Here is a 20,254-nt window from a genome sequence, read left to right on the forward strand (position 1 = left end):
ATGGAAGAGGATGTAGATGAAGATGAAATGGGAGATACGATACTGCGTGAAGAGTTTGACAGAGCACTGAAAGACCCGAGTCGAAACAAGGCCCCGGGAGTAGACAACAGTCCATTAGAACTACTGATGGCCTTGGGAGAGCCACTCATGACAAAACTCTACCATCTGCTGAGCAAGATGTATGAGACTGGCGAAATACCCACAGACTTCAAGAAGAATATAATAATTCCAATCCCAAAGAAAGCAGGTGTTGACAGATGTGAAAATTACCGAACTATCAGTTTAATAAGTCACAGCTGCAAAATACTAACGCGAATTCTTTACAGACGAATGGAAAAACTGGTAGAAGCGGACCTCGGGGAAGATCAGTTAGGATTCCGTAGTAATGTTGGAACACGTGAGGCAATACCAACCTTACGACTTATCTTAGAAGAAAGATTAAGAAAAGGCAAACCTACGTTGCTAGCATTTGTAGACTTAGAGAAAGCTTTTGACAACGTTAACTGGAATAATCTCTTTCAAATTCTGAAGGTGGCAGGGGTAAAATACAGGGAGCGAAAGGCTATTTACAATTTGTACAGAAACCAGATGGCAGTTATAAGAGTCGAGGGGCATGAAAGGGAAGCCGTGGTTGGGAAAGGGGTGAGACAGGGTGTAGCCTCTCCCCGATGTTATTCAATCTGTATATTGAGCAAGCAGTAAAGGAACCAAAAGAAAAATTCGGAGTAGGTATTAAAATTCATGGAGAAGAAGTAAAAACTTTGAGGTTCGCCGATAACATTGTAATTCTGTCAGAGACAGCAAAGGACTTGGAAGAGCAGTTGAACGGAATGGACAGTGTATTAAAATGAGGATATAAGATGAACATCAACAAAAGCAAAACGGGGATAATGGAATGTAGTCAAATTAAATCGGGTGATGCTGAGGGGATTAGATTAGGAAATGAGACACTTAAAGTAGTAAAGGAGTTTTTCTATTTAGGGAGCAAAATAACTGATGATGGTCGAAGTAGAGAGGATATAAAATGTAGACTGGCAATGGCAAGGAAATCGTTTCTGAAGAAGAGAAATTTGTTAACATCGAGTATAGATTTAAGTGTCAGGAAGTCGTTTCTGAAAGTATTTGTATGGAGTGTAGCCATGTATGGAAGTGAAACATGGACGATAACCAGTTTGGACAAGAAGAGAATAGAAGCTTTTGAAATGTGGTGCTACAGAAGAATACTGAAGATAAGGTGGGTAGATCACGTAACTAATGAGGAGGTATTGAATAGGATTGGGGAGAAGAGAAGTTTGTGGCATAACTTGACTAGAAGAAGGGATCGGTTGGTAGGACATGTTTTGAGGCATCAAGGGATCACAAATTTAGCATTGGAGGGCAGCGTGGAGGGTAAAAATCGTAGAGGGAGACCAAGAGATCAATACACTAAGCAGATTCAGAAGGATGTAGGTTGCAGCAGGTACTGGGAGATGAAGAAGCTTGCACAGGATAGAGTAGCATGGAGAGCTGCATCAAACCAGTCTCAGGACTGAAGACCACAACAACAACAACAACGGCTTTTAAACATAACATTCATCAAATATATGCTAATTACCACATATACGCGTCAAGAAGAAGAAGAAAAAAAAATAAACAACGCACCACGAAACAGTTATCAGAATGAGACGGAAACCGGTAAATGTGATGTACATGTATGGACAAACAGATCATTACAATTTTGACAAACTGTTTGACTGAAAGTTCTCCACAAAGTCAGCAAGGCACTAATGTGTTGATTCATGTCGAGCCTTCATGCAATCAATTACTAGGCTTGACATTGATTCATAGAATTGTTGGATGTCCTGCTGTGGGATATCGTGTCAAATTCTGCCCCATTGGTGCGTTTGATCGTCATAATTCCAAGATGATTTGAGAGCCATAGCCGTAACGCTCCAAACGTTCTCAACTGGAAAGCGGTCCGGCGACCATACTGCTCAAGGAAAGGTTTAACAGGAATGAAGAGAAGCAGTAGAAATTGTTACCCAGCGCGTGCGGCCACTATGTGCATCCTTTCTTCCAGAAGTGCTAGTCTTGCAATGTTCACGGGAGAGCTTCTGTGAAGTTTGGAAGGTAGTATATCAACAGGCAGAAATGAATCAGTGAATAGAAGCCGTGAGCCGTGGTTGGGTAGCTCAGTTGGCAGAGCGCTTTCCCGCAAATGGCGAAGGTCACGAGTTCGAGTCTCGTTTTGGCACCCAGCTTTAATCTGGCAGGAAGTTTGACATCAGCGCACACTCCACTGTAAAATGAAAATTAATTCTGGAAAGAAGGGTGTTACTAATGCCATAAAATTTCAGTTTTACACGGAGAACATTGTGGCCCACGCAACTAAACGACTTGACAAGGTCACAGTGCATGAGCAGAGGATAATTTGTCTTGTTTAGCTTTGTCTTGAGATTACACTACTGGCCATTAAAATTGCTACACCAAGAAGAAATGCAGATGATAAACCCGTATTCATTGGGCAAATATTTTATACTAGAACTGACATGTGATTACATTTACACGCAATTTGGGTACATAGACCCTGAGAAATCAGTACCCAGAACAACCACCTCTGGTCGTAATAAAGGCCTTGATACGCCTGGATATTAAGTCAAACAGAGCTTGGATGGCGTGTACAGGTACAGTTGTCCATGCAGCTTCAACACGATGCCACAGTTCATCCTGAGTAGTGACTGGGGTATTGTGAGGAGACAGTTGTTCGGACACCATTGACTAGACGTTTTCAATTGGTGAGAAATCTGGAGAATGTGCTGGCCAGGGCAGCAGTCGAACATTATCTGTATCCAGAAAGTCCCGTACAGGACCTGCAACATGCGGTCGTGCATTATCCTCCTGAAATGTAGGGTTTCACAGGGATCGAATGAAGGGTAGAAATGGTTCAAATGGCTCTGACCACTATGCGACTTAACTTCTGAGGTCATCAGTCGCCTAGAACTTAGAACTAATTAAACCTAACTAACCTAAGAACATCACACACTGCTTGGGGGCTTATTTAAAAATATGAATGCAAATACTTTTTATTTTTTTAGTAGCTTTATGTCCGATTACGAAGTCTCGTAAACGGTTGGCCCTGATTAGTATTTGAACGCAATCTGACTGCATAGAATAACAACAAATAATGAAAGAAAATTTCCGGTAACACAATTAATTAATTAAGTCCCCAGCAACTATGAAACCTAGGAAACAACAAAACACAAGTGTAGCTGTTCTGTGTGTGGAAGTGTGATTCAACGTACACATCTGGCACGGTTCTTCCTCAATAAGACCACATATTTTAAACACCATTTATACTGAAGTAATTCAAAAAAACAGAAATACTATAATTGCACATAGAAACCAGAAATACAGTCTAATACAAGAATACGAGCCAGATGCTTTGTTGACTGAACCTGTGACCAAGAGGCATTATTGTTTAAGACATTGAAATAAAATTTAAAAAAAGGAATTTTTTTTTACCTTCATATATATTGACGAAAAGCACATTACAGCATCCCTAATCCAACAACATCTGGTGTCTAGCCCATCAAAACAATACTACAAGTTCTGAACAACAAAGACTCACCACTGCTACATCTCAACAAGCACTCTCCACCACGACTTCTCGATAAGCACTGCCTACTACGACTTCTCGACAAGAACTGCCTACTGCTACTTCTCAATAAGCACTGCCAGTGGAGGCGGCGGAATAAAACTCTTTGGCGCAATCTCTGGCGCTGTGGCTCCAATAAGCACTGCCAGTGGAGGCGGCGGAATAAAACTCTTTGGTGCAATCTCTGGCGCTGTGGCTCAGTGTAGCCACCTTTCAACACATCCATGCCCGAGGCAGGATTCGAACCTGCGATCGTTGCGGTAGCGCGGTTCCAGACTGTAGCGCCTAGAACCGCTCGGCCACTCCGGCCGGCTGAAGGGAAGAGCCACGGGTCGTAACACATCTGAAATGTAACGTCCACTGTTCAAAGTGCCGTCAATGCGAACAAGAGGTGACCGAGAGGTGTAACTAATGGCACCCCATACCATCACGCGGGGGTTTTACGCCAGTATGGTGATGACGAATACACACTTCTAATGCGCGTTCACCGCGATGACGCCAATCACGGATGCGACTATCATGGTGCTGTAAACAGAACCTGGATTCATCCGAAAAAATTACGTTTCGCCATTCGTGAACCCAGGTTCGACGTTGAGTGCACCATTGCAGGCGCTCCTGTCTGTGATGCAGGGCCAAGGGTAACCGCAGCCATGGTCTCCGAGCTGATAGTCCATGCTGCTGCAAATGTCGTCGAACTGTTCGTGCAGATGGTTGTTGTCTTGCAAACATCCCCATCTGTTCACCCAAGGATCGAGACGTGGGTGAACGATCCGTTACAGCCATGCGGATAAGATGCCTTTCATCCCGACTGCTAGTGATATGAGGCCGTTGGGATCCAGCACGGTGTTCCGTATCATTCTGCTGAATCCACCGATTCCGTATTCTACTAACAGTCATTGGACCTCGACGAACCCGAGCAGCAGTGTCGCGATACGATAAACCGCAAGAACGATAGGCTACAATCCGACCTTTATCAAAGTCGGAAACGTGATGGTACGCATTTCTCCTCCTTACACGAGGCATCACAACAATGTTTCACTAGGCAATACCGGTCAACTGCTGTTTGTGTATGAGAAATAGGTTGGAAACTTTCCTGATGTCAGCACGTTGTAGGTGTCGCCACCGGCGCTAGCCTTGTGTGACTGCTCTGAAAAGCTAATCATTTGCACATGACAGCATCTTCTTCCTGTCGGTTATATTTAGCGTCTGTAGCACGTCATCTTCGTGGTGTAGCAATTTTAATGGCCGGTAGTGTATTTGTCAGGTCTTCCCTATGGATAATCGTTTACGAAAGCCAAACTGAGAGGCAGTTAATAAGTTGCGCTCGGGAAATTGGATTAGTATTCTATCATGGGCCTCTTTCTCAAAAATATTTCGGAAAAGTAAGTATGAGAAGAAGTGTAGCATATGTTAAAATCAGGGGAGCGACCACTGTACTGAAAAAAAGAGACGCAGCGTGTAATTGTATATCTGCTACAAAACGATTACCTGCAAGAAAAACTAAAAATATCAGCAGTAGATTCAAGGATATGTTAAAAAATGAATATTAAATATGAAGAGATGGGAGGCAGGTGAGATAGCTACGCAGTGGCTGTCATTTCTGTATTAAAACTGGTGCTCGAGAAGAGAATTCAATTTAGAAACTCACATTGATGTAATTGATTTCCGAAAGGTAATTGATATCCTGAACGCAGATATGCTCCGGGAAATTATTTAATTAAAGCTGAATTTCCCTTACCAGCGGGAGCAGGAGTCTAAAGTCTATATCAGAAATGTGAAGTCTCATACACTCGCAGACTGACAGACAGAGAGCAATATAAGACAAGCAATACGTTTCATCTGTCCTACTCGGTCTGATAATGGCTACAGGATTTACACTAATGTCCTGTAGCGGCAGAACACCATATCTGTGGGTAGAGGATACTTTTGCACCACTATCTTTACACGAACCCCCGTTCAATTCTGCAACTAACAACGGGAGGCCGCCAATTGTGAAATTCAGATTCGATTCATACTGCGCATAATAAAAGCTCATGGCCAGAGGTGTAATGTGGCAAAGCACCAAGATACACTTCTCAGCCGTTGTCGAGAAAATCGGCAGTTAAAAGAAACCGTTTCGGTGAAATACTCTCTACGATTAATAATTTTCTGCAGCGTTAGTAATCCGAAGGTCGTCGGATCGAAACTCGCGCCATGCAATTTTTTTTATTATTAGTTAATGAATTGCTTATGCATGTTGGTGAAGGCGGATCGCTCTCCAATTGTACCGTCTCCATTTTTCCGTTTGTTTAACAGGGTGTACCAAAGCTCTCCCGTCCGCACTGATTTTCGACGATGTTATAAGTTGCGCTAGGGACCGCATCTACCTTCTTTCGAAGTTAGCAGACAACTACGCTGTTATGCGGCGGCTCGTTTCGGCCCATTCGACATCTATCCTTCAAGTGTAACGAGCGAGTAATGTAGTTCATATTTCATACCTGCCACAGCAAATATATGTTCGTGGGGTCTCTATTCTAATTCGAACGTTTCACTTACGCTATACGTATTCGTTTCGGAATATCGTTTCTACATCTTCCGTTAACTATACATGGTTAACATTGTTGTTGTTGTTGTGGTCTTCAGTCCTGAGACTGGTTTGATGCAGCTCTCCATGCTACTCTATCCTGTGCAAGCTTCTTCATCTCCCAGTACCTACTGCAACCTACATCCTTCAGAATCTGCTTAGTGTATTGATCTCTTGGTCTCCCTCTACGATTTTTACCCTCCACGCTGCCCTCCAATGCTAAATTTGTGATCCCTTGATGCCTCAAAACATGTCCTACCAACCGATCCCTTCTTCTAGTCAAGTTATGCCACAAACTTCTCTTCTCCCCAATCCTATTCAATACCTCCTCATTAGTTACGTGATCTACCCACCTTATCTTCAGCATTCTTCTGTAACACCACATTTCGAAAGCTTCTATTCTCTTCTTGTCCAAACTGGTTATCGTCCATGTTTCACTTCCATACATGGCTACACTCCATACAAATACTTTCAGAAACGACTTCCTGACACTTAAATCTATACTCGATGTTAACAAATTTCTCTTGTTCAGAAACGATTTCCTTGCCATTGCCAGTCTACATTTTATATCCTCTCTACTTCGACCATCATCAGTTATTTTACTCCCTAAATAGCAAAACTCCTTTACTACTTTAAGTGTCTCATTTCCTAATCTAATCCCCTCAGCATCATCCGATTTAATTTGACTACATTCCATTATCCTCGTTTTGCTTTTGTTGATGTTCATCTCATATCCTCCTTTCAAGACACTGTCCATTCCGTTCAACTGCTCTTCCAAGTCCTTTGCTGTCTCTGACAGAATTACAATGTCATCGGCGAACCTCAAAGTTTTTACTTCTTCTCCATGAATTTTAATACCTACTCCGAATTTTTCTTTTGTTTCCTTTACTGCTTGCTCAATATACAGATTGAATAACATCGGGGAGAGGCTACAACCCTGTCTCACTCCTTTCCCAACCACTGCTTCCCTTTCATGCCCCTCGACTCTTATAACTGCCATCTGGTTTCTGTACAAATTGTAAATAGCCTTTCGCTCCCTGTATTTTACCCCTGCTACCTTCAGAATTTGAAAGAGAGTATTCCAGTTAACGTTGTCAAAAGCTTTCTCTAAGTCTACAAATGCTAGAAACGTAGGTTTGCCTTTTCTTAATCTTTCTTCTAAGATAAGTCGTAAGGTTAGTATTGCCTCACGTGTTCCAACATTTCTACGGAATCCAAACTGATCTTCCCCGAGGTCCGCTTCTACCAGTTTTTCCATTCGTCTGTAAAGAATTCGCGTTAGTATTTTGCAGCTGTGACTTATTAAACTGATAGTTCGGTAATTTTCACATCTGTCAACACCTGCTTTCTTTGGTATTGGAATTATTATATTCTTCTTGAAGTCTGTGGGTATTTCGGCTGTCTCATACATCTTGCTCAGCAGATGGTAGAGTTTTGTCATGAGTGGCTCTCCCAAGGCCATCAGTAGTTCTAATGGAATGTTGTCTACTCCCGGGGCCTTGTTTCGACTCAGGTCTTTCAGTGCTCTGTCAAACTCTTCACGCAGTATCTTATCTCCCATTTCATCTTCATCTACATCCTCTTCCACTTCCATAATACTGTCCTCAAGTACATCGCCCTTGTATAAACCCTCTATATACTCCTTCCACCTTTCGGCCTTCCCTTCTTTGCTTAGAACTGGGTTGCCATCTGAGCTCTTGATATTCATACAAGTGGTTCTCTTCTCTCCAAAGGTGTCTTTAATTTTCCTGTAGGCAGTATCTATCTTACCCCTAGTGAGACAAGCCCCTACATCCATACATTTGTCCTCTAGCCATCCCTGCTTAGCCATTTTGCACTTTCTGTCGATCTCATTTTTGAGACGTTTGTATTCCCTTTGGCCTGCTTCATTTACTGCATTTTTATATTTTCTCCTTTCATCAATTAAATTCAATATTTCTTCTGTTACCCAAGGATTTCTATTAGCCCTCGTCTTTTTACCTACTTGATCCTCTGCTGCCTTCACTACTTCATCCCTCAGAGCTACCCATTCTTCTTCTACTGTATTTCTTTTCCCCATTCCTATCAATTGTTCCCTTATGCTCTCCCTGAAACTCTGTACAACCTCTGATTCTTTCAGGTTATCCAGGTCCCATCTCCTTAAATTCCCACCTTCTTGCAGTTTCTTCATTTTCAATCGGCAGTTCATAACCAATAGATTGTGGTCAGAATCCACATCGGCCCTCTGAAATGTCTTACAATTTAAAACCAGTTTCCTAAATCTCTGTCTTACCATTATATAATCTATCTGATACCTATTAGTATCTCCAGGATTCTTCCAGGTATACAACCTTCTTTTATGATTCTTGAACCAAGTGTTAGCTATGATTAAGTTATGCTCTGTGCAAAATTCTACAAGGCGGCTTCCTCTTTCATTTCTTCCCCCCAACCCATATTCACCTACTATGTTTCCTTCTCTCCCTTTTCCTACTGACGAATTCCAGTCACCCATGACTATTAAATTTTCGTCTCCCTTCACTACCTGAATAATTTCTTTTATCTCGTCATACATTTCATCAATTTCTTCATCATCTGCAGAGCTAGTTGGCATATAAACTTGTACTACTGTAGTAGGCATGGGCTTTGTGTCTATCTGGGCCACAATAATGCGTTCACTATGCTGTTTGTTGTAGCTAACCCGCACTCCTATTTTTTTATTCATTATTAAACCTACTCCTGCATTACCCCTATTTGATTTTGTATTTATAACCCTGTAATCACCTGACCAAAAGTCTTGTTCCTCCTGCCACCGAACTTCACTAATTCCCACTATATCTAACTTTAACCTCTCCATTTCCCTTTTTAAATTTCCTAACCTACCTGCCCGATTAAGGGATCTGACATTCCAAGCTCCGATCCGTAGAATGCCAGTTTTCTTTCTCCTGATAACGACGTCCTCTTGAGTAGTCCCCGCCCGGAGATCCGAATGGGGGACTATTTTACCTCCGGAATATTTTACCCAAGAGGACGCCATCATCATTTAATCATACAGTAAAGTTGCATATCCTCGGGAAAAATTACGGCTGTAGTTTCCCCTCGCTTTCATCCGTTCGCAGTACCAGCACAGCAAGGCCGTTTTGGTTAATGTTACAAGGCCAGATCAGTCAATCATCCAGACTGTAGTCCCTGCAACTACTGAAAAGGCTGCTGCCCCTCTTCAGGAACCACATGTTTGTCTGGCCTCTCAACAGATACCCCTCCGTTGTGGTTGCACCTGCGGTACGGCCATCTGTATCGCTGAGGCACGCAAGCCTCCCCACCAACGGCAAGGTCCATGGTTCATGGGGGAAGGGTTAACATTATGAAGACAATTAATAACATTTGTGAAATACAACTTTGTTTGCGGAAAACATAATGATGTTCGAAGTCGCCAGTTTTTCCACGACAAACGACTTTCAACAACTTATTATATGCATAATTGTTGCAACTGATTGACGGGAACTATATATATATATATATATATATATATATATATATATATATATATATATATATATATATATTTGAATTACAAAAAACAAAAACTAAATAACCGTTGTATGGCGCGAGATTCGATCCGGCGACCTTCGGATTACGAACCCGAGCGCTTACCGCTGAACCACGACGCTGTAGAAAATTATTAATCGTAGAGGGTATTTCACTGCAACGGTTTCTTTTAACTGTCGATTTTCTCGACAACGGCTGAGAAGTGCATCTTGGTGCTTTGCCACATTACACCTCTGGCCATGAGCTTTTATTATGCGCAATATGAATCGAATCTGAATTTCACAATTGGCGGCCTCCCCTTGTAAGAGTTTTCCAATATTTTTCATCGTTTTCTCGAAGCACTCTGTATCGATATAGAGCGAAGCATATCCCTCCTCAACTTCAGCCATCATCTCTGTATACTAGCTGGATTGGATTTGTAAAGGCCGTCACACCAGGTGGTTGTAATTAAAGTGCAGTTGCTGACAGAGGTCCAGTGTGCACTGCAATTATCGTATGGCAGCGGGACTTGGTGGATATTTTAATGAGTTAATGCGGAATCGATATACGCTGGAGAAAAACTAGTTCCAAATTTAGCCACCAGGTGCAAATCTTGGGCCCTGAATGCTAGAAACACATACAGAAATGTTTCCATATGTAATGGTTTAGGAACGGGACGTGGATAGAAAACTGCAAACAAGTGAAAAGGCGTAATGACGATGTTATTATAAGCCGCCGATAGCACAATTTGTTCCGTATGAGCACGGGACACGTCGACAAGTTGTTGCGTCATTAAAACGACGTGATCATGAGTTGCTTGCAGCAGTTTCGGTGGAATCGGATCAACGTGTTCTTGTATACTACCCTTCAGATCAGGCAGGACCAAACGCGTTCCCGGTAAACGCTTTCTTTTAGACATCCACAGAACCAAAAGCCACATGCATTCAGATCAAGTGATCCTGCAGGCGATGCATCTATAAAACCTTGGAGGTAAAACTTTTGTGGAAGGTCGCATTCAGAAGACCTTTCACTGCTGTAAGGTGGCTATTTTTGATGATGTTATTGGATGCGTTAATATTTGTAAAGGAAAATAAAATATTCTGAAGAATTGTGGCCAGAGAAACAGTTGTTAGGCAACAGTACCTGTGACAGTGAAGGCAGCACAGTGGAGTCGTAGAATCTTTGACAGCCAGTAGTGGATGGCTGTGGTGTGCAGCAGGCCGAGTTTTTCTTTCCATCGAGTGTACGGTGTAATGCATGGACGCCTTTTTGGAACTATGTCAGTTGCAGATTTATTACCAGGCGGAATGATGACTCAGAACAATGGTTGGGTAGCATGCGGACATAGAAAAGGTTATGAAATGAAGAACAAGGTATTATTTGATGAGATAAAAAGTTAGTTTTTATTTTTGTAGACTTGTATTGTCGGTCCACTTCACCCTCGTCACAGTCGAGTTTTAGATAATTCAAATGGCTCTCAGCACTATGGGACTCAACATATTAGGTCATTAGTCCACTAGGACTTAGAACTACTTAACCTAAGGACATCACACACATCCATGTCCGATGCAGGATTCGAACCTGCGACCGTAGCGGTCGCGCGGTTCCAGACTGAAGCGCCTAGAACCGTTCGACCACACAGGCCGGCTTTTTGATAATTATTCTATTGATTCATATTCTGAGTTAATTTACTGTACCATGGAAGTTACTAGATTAAATGAATTTTAATGTTTGAGTCCATAACTGTTTTCATTTGTAAGGTTATTCCTAACTGAAATTTCAGAACCTTAAGATTGAGTCATGCGTTTCATTGGCATTCTGTGTCAAGATTATGAATCCAATTTCCCTCGACCAGCTGTAGTTAGTTTTCTGCAGTATTCTTCTTAGCTGTTGCCAGGTCTTGCTGTATAGCTGTTTCTGCCAGTACGTCATGTTGCTTATGAATAAGATCGGTTTTTACACACACAGGATTCTTTTCAATTTCATGTACGCGAAGTGGCTTTGAGCTCAGTAGCACATTTAGCTTGTCAGTTCACAATCCCAGCTTTGTGTTTAAGATAACACGCACTCAAGTAAAGGCTACTCACTTACACTGGGCGAGCGCCACTACATGTTGCCTCATCTTGCAAGAAACCAGTGGTTTCCAGAGAACCGCGCTCTTTCAAAGTAGGAACTGCACCCTGTAAAAGAAGGGCTCGATAACGAGCAGACGTCACGGTACACCTGACAGATGCTCTGGGTGTATTCTCTTCAAATAAGAACGAACCGACAATGAAGAATGAATCCACACCTCACGGTCACATAAAGCGAGTGCAATGGTTCTACGTGCACAACACGCGGCTTAACAGTAACTCAAGCTCAACAGTTCTGTGTACTCTCTGCGTCCTGCAGCGTAAATTGTGCCTCGTCTCTCCAAAGGCCTCATGTTATCAATTTCGATCCGTGCCAGATACCGAAGAGCAAATTCAGAAAGTTGTGCGAATCTCGAAGACTCATTTGCTGCACCATCTGAATCTTGTACGGGTTACAGTGTAAAATAGACCACAAAACTTCCCGTGCTGTTGACCATGGGATGGACGACTGTCGTGACATTGCACGAGAACTAGCACGACCCATAGCACGTGGTCCTAATTTGTCAGTAAGTTCCACCGGGATAGGATGCCTTTCTTCTAGGTGCTATACCAGGCTCACCCGCGTTTCGAATTTCGTTATCATCTTCTCTAAATCTGGGCGCCGGATGGCGACGTAGGTAACTCCGCAGCAGATCTGCCATCTCTATGTTGACACTCCGCCGGCAGCGTATTCCTGTTGTAAGTAGGCTGTTTAGGTTTTTATGTTGGTAACGCTACGCAGTGCTCTGTATGAAAATCGCTGACTGCGCTGTGTGCAGTCTGTGGCTGGTTGGACTCATTGTTGGAATACTTGCTTGTGTAGTGTTGGGCAGTTGGATGTGAACAGCGCGTAGCGTTGTGCAGTTGGAGGTGAGCCGCCAGCAGTGTTGGATGTGGGGAGAGAGATGCCAGAGTTTTGAGCGGACGATCTGGACGTGTGTCCGTCAGAAAAAGGAAATTTGTTTAATTGGATGTCACAAAGTTATATAGTTAGAATCTTTTATTTATCTGGCAGTTTTGTTCGAGTAACGAAGATTCTAAGATTCTTGTGAGGTACGTGATTCATGAAAGGTATAGGTTATTGTAGGGATTGCGTTGAGCTAAAAAATATTGTGTGTCAGCTTAGTGATGATCAGAATAAGTAAAGAGAGAACTGTCTGGGTGTCTTCAGTTTTACTCAGCTGTCTCTGTATCAAATAACGTAAGAGTTTTTCCAGCACTGTCATTCATAATTTTTCAAAGGGGACGTTTCACTGTACCGCAAGTATGTGACAATCATCTTCGCCACCAGCGTGCATGGACGATAGGGGTATTTTAACTGTGTGCATTTTGTAATCTGTGTGCATTTTATCAACAGGATTTTAGCAACTGGATTTTTATTAAGACATGTATTCTTGCTGAGTGACTTTTATCCTTTGACTTCATGTAATGTAACATGAAAATTTTATAGCAAGTTCCATAAGATCGGATGATGGCAGCATAAAACTGTTGAAACGGGTCAACTTGGAACAATAAAAGTGTCTACACTGCGATCTTGACGTGCGAAGTGGGTTGATTTTCAACCATACCGATCACCCCACAGCACAGCATTGGTACCTTGTTTATTCATATGAACGTTTCAACCGCTTACGGGCTACCTTAACCCCTTTTCTCTTCGCCAGTATTACTTTATTCTCTCTTTATGCTCGTTCTTCCTCCAGTTCGTCTTGCCTTCTAATTAAGGTGATCCATTAGCCTACTAGTGCTATTTTTGCTCTCAACCTCTCCCTGTTCCCATTATCTTCTTTCATGTTTCCATACTTCCCTAGATGCTGATGTACTTGTCTATGGACTTGGGTCCTCCCGTTCTGTTGGTAACTTAGTATTTTATCGTAACCCTTTCCATTTCCATTCTTTTTTTAATGCGTCCACAGAAAACCTACCTTCATTTCGTAGTTGTGGATGCAATCTTCTGCAGCTTCCTCATACATTTTCTTGCCTTTTTCTCTATTTCTGATTTTCTGGCCATTATCTCCGCTGTTTTTTAAGATTTCTGGCTTCATTATGTAGTACAATGTCTGAAATTGGCGATATAAGATTGATATTTGAATTCGTACGGTCCTGTCTCCATTTTTCTGTCTCTTTCATCGTATGCTGTTTTCTCATTGATGTTTGGGATACGACTCTCTACGAAGTACTTGAAATTTTGAGTCGGTTTGGTATGTAGTTTTATTAATGAAGGAAATAAAGTCCCGTAGTGAGTCCTCAATACCATACCAATTTTTCCCATAATATTTTGAAGATAGCTTAGTTACATTTTTAAATTTGTTATACCATAATTCTTGAAGCTATTGTGGCGTAATGTCTATTCTATGAAGTTTCGGAATTACAGCTGAATGATATCGACATCTTGTCACAATATTTCGTTTAAAAAGCAGGAAGCCATCTTTGTGTGAGTTTTACAAGACAGATTGCTGGTATGTGTCGTTAAATCTGTACAAACAGGAGCACTGATGCATGCACCTTCGTTGAATATTGTTTCACCTCAGGCGCGCCACCGCATGAGTAAAGATGATATTGCACGAAAGCAATGTGCCTAATTGCCGGCCCGCAGCGTTACGATTCTGTTGTCAAACCCTTGAAGTTAACTTTCGCTAGACTTCGAGTTAGTTGTAAAACTTTTAATTCGTCAATAAATTGGAGAAATCATCGCATCCCACATATTACCGAAGTTGAAAGCCACCACCACGACAACAAGGTCTTCTTCCACAGATCTCTCAGCAGTCGAATCCCAGAAAGATTTCGTCGTGGCTAAGATTTTCGTGGTACAATAATCCGTAGAATGCCCCGTGGAGATATAATGTTCAGCTATGGCTGATATGTTGGGCTGTGGAAAGAATGTGTAGCGAAACCACGCACCTTTTATGTAAAGTTCATGGGATCCGACTAATGTAGACTTTTTCACATTGATGTGGTTTTTTTGTAGAATTGATTGTTTCGTAATATGTTTCCGGTACTGCCATAGCTGTAACAACCATAAACTGTAACCCACTGAACTTAAGGTGGGGACACAAAGTTCATTATCGATGTGCCATAAACGAATGCGCAAAACTGGGCATCAATTGCCAACTCTGCTAGGGAATATACACAAATACAGGTGCTTGCTGGAAGGCAGAGTGAAACTGGTGGAGAATATGTTGCTTCCGTTTTTCAGTTCATGTAGGCTATATACAAAATGACAGAACTAAAGAAACTGCAAATGCTGTAAGTTAGATACGGAACATAACTTAGATACGAACGATATCACAATATTAATGATATTAATGTTAACGTAGGAGGATCCAAATACGACAATACAAACATGCAGAGACTACTTAAAAATACCATCAAGTATTCCCTCTATTTCCTTTATAATGGTGTGCCATTAACTTCAGCTAAACTTTTGTTTCTGTATATTTTGCCTTAATCTGAGATGTGAGTACTACAGTTATTCTTTTAGTTTTAGTTGCATGCGCTAGATACACAAAAACTATACATTTGGCAGTGACGTTTGGCCAAATTAAAGACTAAAATATGTGGAATTATCAAACAGATACAACAACTTTAAGGATAGATACATTTATGAGACGCAGCTAGATTTTTCCTCTAGATAAGTACCTTTTATGGACTACGGAATCTACTGATTTCAACAACAAACACAAATTTAGAAAAAAATGTGATAAATTTCATTAAGATATCTAGAGATTGTCATTGCCAAAACATGTTTTCTAAAGAACTGAATAGGAAAAATTGTCAACGCCACGATCCACGTCCTTCATCATCCTTCCCAAATCTTATAACAACTTCGTCGTACAGGGAACTATAAATCGCAGATTACCCCTTTCTGTGGATCATTAGTATTCTATCTAATCTGAAGCGGCCCACAACGAACTCCTTCCATAAACCAACATCTTCATCTCCGAGTAGCATTTGCACGATAAAGAAAGCCCTCCATCAATAGTTGCCGGATATAATCCCTTTCTTTCCCTACTGTTTTTACCCCATAAGGCTGTCTCAGGTACCATGGTAGTTCCTGTTTTAAAAAAACACATGTCTCATGATTCTGTTCCAACATATTGTCATTGTGTTACACATGTTCTTCCTCTACCAGATTCTACAGATAACTTTCTCATATCTGTCCGCAGCTCGTGGTCGTGCGGTAGCATTCTCGCTTCCCACGCCCGGGTTCCCGGGTTCGATTCCCGGCGGGTCAGGTATTTTCTCTGCCTCGTGATGACTGGGTGTTGTGTGATGTCCTTAGGTTAGTTAGGTTTGAGTAGTTCTAAGTTCTAGGGGAGTGATGACCATAGATGTTAAGTCCCATAGTGCTCAGAGCCATTTGAGCTTTCTCATATCTTATCAGTCAAGCCAATTGTCAACAACCTTTCATAACATCGCATCTCAAAAGCTTCGATTTCCTTTTTTTCCGTACAATTCGGGTGCTACAAACGTACTTTCACAGAAATTTCTTTCTCAAACAAAGGATGGTGTTCGAAACTATTAGATTTCTTTTTGGCAGAAGTAGCCTGTCTGCTCGTGCTAGTCTGTTCTTTGTGTCCTCTCTGCTTTAAACAAATGTCTTAATTTGCTTCAGAGTAGCAGAATTCCTTCTGTTCGTCTGCTACCTGGTTCCCAATTTGAATTAAGTATATCGATAATCTCATTTCTTCTAATCCGCCTCACTTTCACTGAGGATAGCGTTACTACCAACGAATATTATCACTAACATTAATTTCGAATTTTATTCCCACTCGTGATCGTTTCTTTTAATTCTACCCTTGTTTTTTAGATGCATACACCATAAGCAAAAAAAAAGGTGCACCATGAGGTGAATATCCGAATGGGACAGAAGTCGATGTATATGATATACGTGTACAGACAAACAAATGATTACAATTTCAGAAAGACTGAAAGATTTATTCAGGAGAAAGGGCTTCACAAACTGAGCAAGTCAGTAACGCGTTGGTCCACTTCTGGCCCTTTTGCAAGCTTGGCACTGAATGATAGAGTTGTTGGACCTCCTCCTGAAGGATATCGTGCCATATTCTGTCCAAGTGGCGCGTCAGATCCTCAAAACCACAGTTAGTTCTACGACCCTGCCTATAATGCTACAAACGTTCTCAAATGGTGTGAGATCCGGCGACCATACTGGCGAATGCAGGTTTTGGAAAGCACAAATACAAGCAGCAGAAACCGCTCGCTGAAATGTAAGACTAGGATGGCTTGCCGTAAAGGGCAACAAAAAAGAGCGTATAATATCGTCTGTGCTGTAAGCGTGCCACGGATGACAATCAAAGGAGTCCTGTTAGGAAAAGAAATGGCAGCCCAGACCATCAGTCCTGAATGTCGGGCCTTACGGCGGGCGACAATCACGATGATATCTTACTACTGTCTGGGGAGTCTCCAGACACATTTTCACTGGTCACCTCCAGACACTTCTTCCTATTCATTGAGGCTCATTTCTAAGCAGGACTCATCGCTCTACTCGAGAGATCCAGGCCAAAGACTTGGGTGGAGACACCCCACACAGGGGTGGGATACCGACCTGACTGTCATCAACCATATGGACCGACAACAAGGAGTGTTGTTCTAGGTTTTCATTTCTTTTCATAGCGGGACGTCTGTGGTTGTTATCTGCGGTTCCCTTAAAGCGCCGCGGTACGTCGACGATATTCTGCGCCCCGTTTTGTTATCCTTCACGGTAAGCCATCCTGGGATTACATTTGAGCAAGATAATGCCCGCTCGCATACGGCGCGGGTTTCTACTGCCTGTCTTTGTGCCTGCCCAACCCTACTTAACATGGAACGTTCGGAGCGTTATGGACCTGGTCCTCCAACTACCTCTGGATTTTGACCATCTAACGCCCCAGTTGACCAAAATTTGGTACGATATCCCTCAGAATAGCATACAAAAACTCTGTCAATCAATGCCAAGCCGAATAACTGCTGGCGTAAGGGCCAGAGATGGACCAAAGCGTTATTGGCTTGCTCAATTTGTGAAGCTCTTTCTCTTGAATAAACCATATAGTTTTTCTGGGATTGTAATTATTTGTTTCTCTGTACATGTACATCACTTCTACCCTTTTCCGCCGGCCTGGGTGGCCGAGCGGTTCTAGGCGCTACAGTTTGGAACCACGAGACCACTACAGTCGCAGGTTCAAATCCTGCCTCGGACATGGATGTGTGTCTTTAGGTTAGTTAGGTTTAAGTAGTTCTAAGTTCTAGGGGACGGATGACCTCAGAAGTTAAGACCCATAGTGCTCAGAGCAATTTGAACCATTTAAACCTTTTGCCGTCCCGTTGGAGTAATACCTTGGAGGTTCTTAGTTTTTTCTGTATATTGAACAATAGCGGCAACATATTAGATCTACATCTCAAGTCCTTTCTAATCCGAGTACTTCGTTCTAGGTTGTGTCTGTTCATATCGCATACGTCTACTTTCCTCATGATTTTACGCCTCTCTTGTTCTATGTCGACCAATTCTGTGAATGTGTTTCAATTCTTCTTAAGTCTTGCTGCCAATATCGAGCGTAACGTCAGAACACACGAGCCCCACAGGCTTTTCTCGACGTGGATGCAGCACCGTCATAACGCTCTTCTCGTAAAAATCAAGACCACATTTCACCAAGTTTTCAACTATAGGTCCAGATAATCATTTGCCTTGTCTCGGACAAAGGACCGCAGTTCACTTCACGTGACTTTGAACAGTTATGTGAACGCAACGGCATTCGTCATCTAACAAGTGCTCCGTTTCACCCACAGTCCAACGGAGAAACAGAAAGCTTCGTATGCACTTTCAGGCACCAGATGGCCAAGCTTCGCAACACCCACACATCGGGTCAGGTGCTCCGACTCTTTCTCGTCTCGTATCGCTCCCACCCACGAGACCGACCATCACCGGTGGAACTTCTGCATGGCCGCCGCCATATTACGCTGCTCCACTTGCTACACCCACCGCAGCATCCGGCGCCGCCAACGGTCCTCAAGTATCGTTTTGCACCTCGCGATCTTGTTCTTTTCAGGGTTCATAGCGACCATGGGCGCTGGGAAAGAGGCGTGATCCAGAAACGCATTGGCTTATATGTGTACTTAATTGCAGGTCACGATGGTTTGAAGCGCTGCCACCAGAACCAAATTTGGGCATGTCATTTGCTCCGTGATTCTGGTGCTTTTCCTCCCCCAGATTCGTGTCTTCATGGAACTTCGCGGCCTTCGCAGCCGCCCGCTGCTACCACCAGTGCACCTCAGGAGGAGCGGATGGATGACGCGCCTTCGCCCTCGCCCTCGCCCTCGCCGTCCCAATGTATCTGCCCCCCCCCCCCCCCAATCGCCGTCGCCAGCGCCATAATCACCCCAGCACACGCCCTCTGGCCAGGACATGTGCCCTCACAGCAGTTTTATGGAGGATGTTCCTGCTGTCTTGCAAGCCAGATGGTGAGGTACAGTCGGGAGTACACCGTCTTCCAGTCACAGCTCCTGGCCCATTTCTATGTCCAGCTCCCTGGTCCCGTCCCTGTTGTCATTCGAAGCCTCACTACATCACAACGGTTCCAACATTTCAGGGGGGGGGGGAGAAGGGGGTTCGGGGGGGGGGGGGGGAGGAATGTGCTGGCGTAAGCTGGCGCCAGTGCACCATGTGGGAAAGAGGCTGCGAGACGGCAAATAAAGGCCAACAACAGGCTCACAAGAAACGAGCCGCCATCGCCCTCTTAGACGCCAGTATTTAACATCACCACTGCAGACTGGAGGGCGAGACTGTCCGAGTCTGTCGCAGGCGATGGCAGCGAGTAAGCTCCTGTGTATTAGTCGCAGCCCAGTGGGAATCGCAATAGCAGTTAGCTACGCCGCTAACTCAGAGACAGGTAGCGCATAGCAAACGTAACTGTGAACATAGCGGACTGTGCTTCACCAGCAGTGAAGCTAATGTGGACTATATGGAGGAGCTTGTACCACAACGAATACCACGAGATAAGTAACTTTCTATTCTTATGAATAAATAACCCAGTTTATGTATGCATGCAGTTTCGGTTATAGAATGAGGATACTGGCCAACAAACAACATTATCTCGCTGTTTCCCATGGTACATCTCTACAGAAACAACGAGACGACATAAAATTAACAAATGGTAAATCATAGAACCGTGTACAAAACAAACTGGAACAGAAAACTGAAAACATGTAATGCTACTATGTAGTGAAGAATGTTGTTTAGTTAAAAAACTTTTAAAAATTATGTTTACTATTATCCAATCACAACATAAAACCACGCCAGTTATAGGCGATTCTGTTTTGTGCTGGCATATGGCAGCAGCAAACAACCTGCTTTTTCACATACTGAAGGGGAGATGTTGTTAACCCTTGTTATCTATCTGTGCATAGTAGTACAGTATTGTGTGCAGGCGTCTAAGAGAAACATGTCTATAA

The sequence above is a fragment of the Schistocerca nitens genome, chromosome 5 (assembly GCF_023898315.1).
Source record: "Schistocerca nitens isolate TAMUIC-IGC-003100 chromosome 5, iqSchNite1.1, whole genome shotgun sequence".
NCBI lineage: Eukaryota > Metazoa > Arthropoda > Insecta > Orthoptera > Acrididae > Schistocerca > Schistocerca nitens.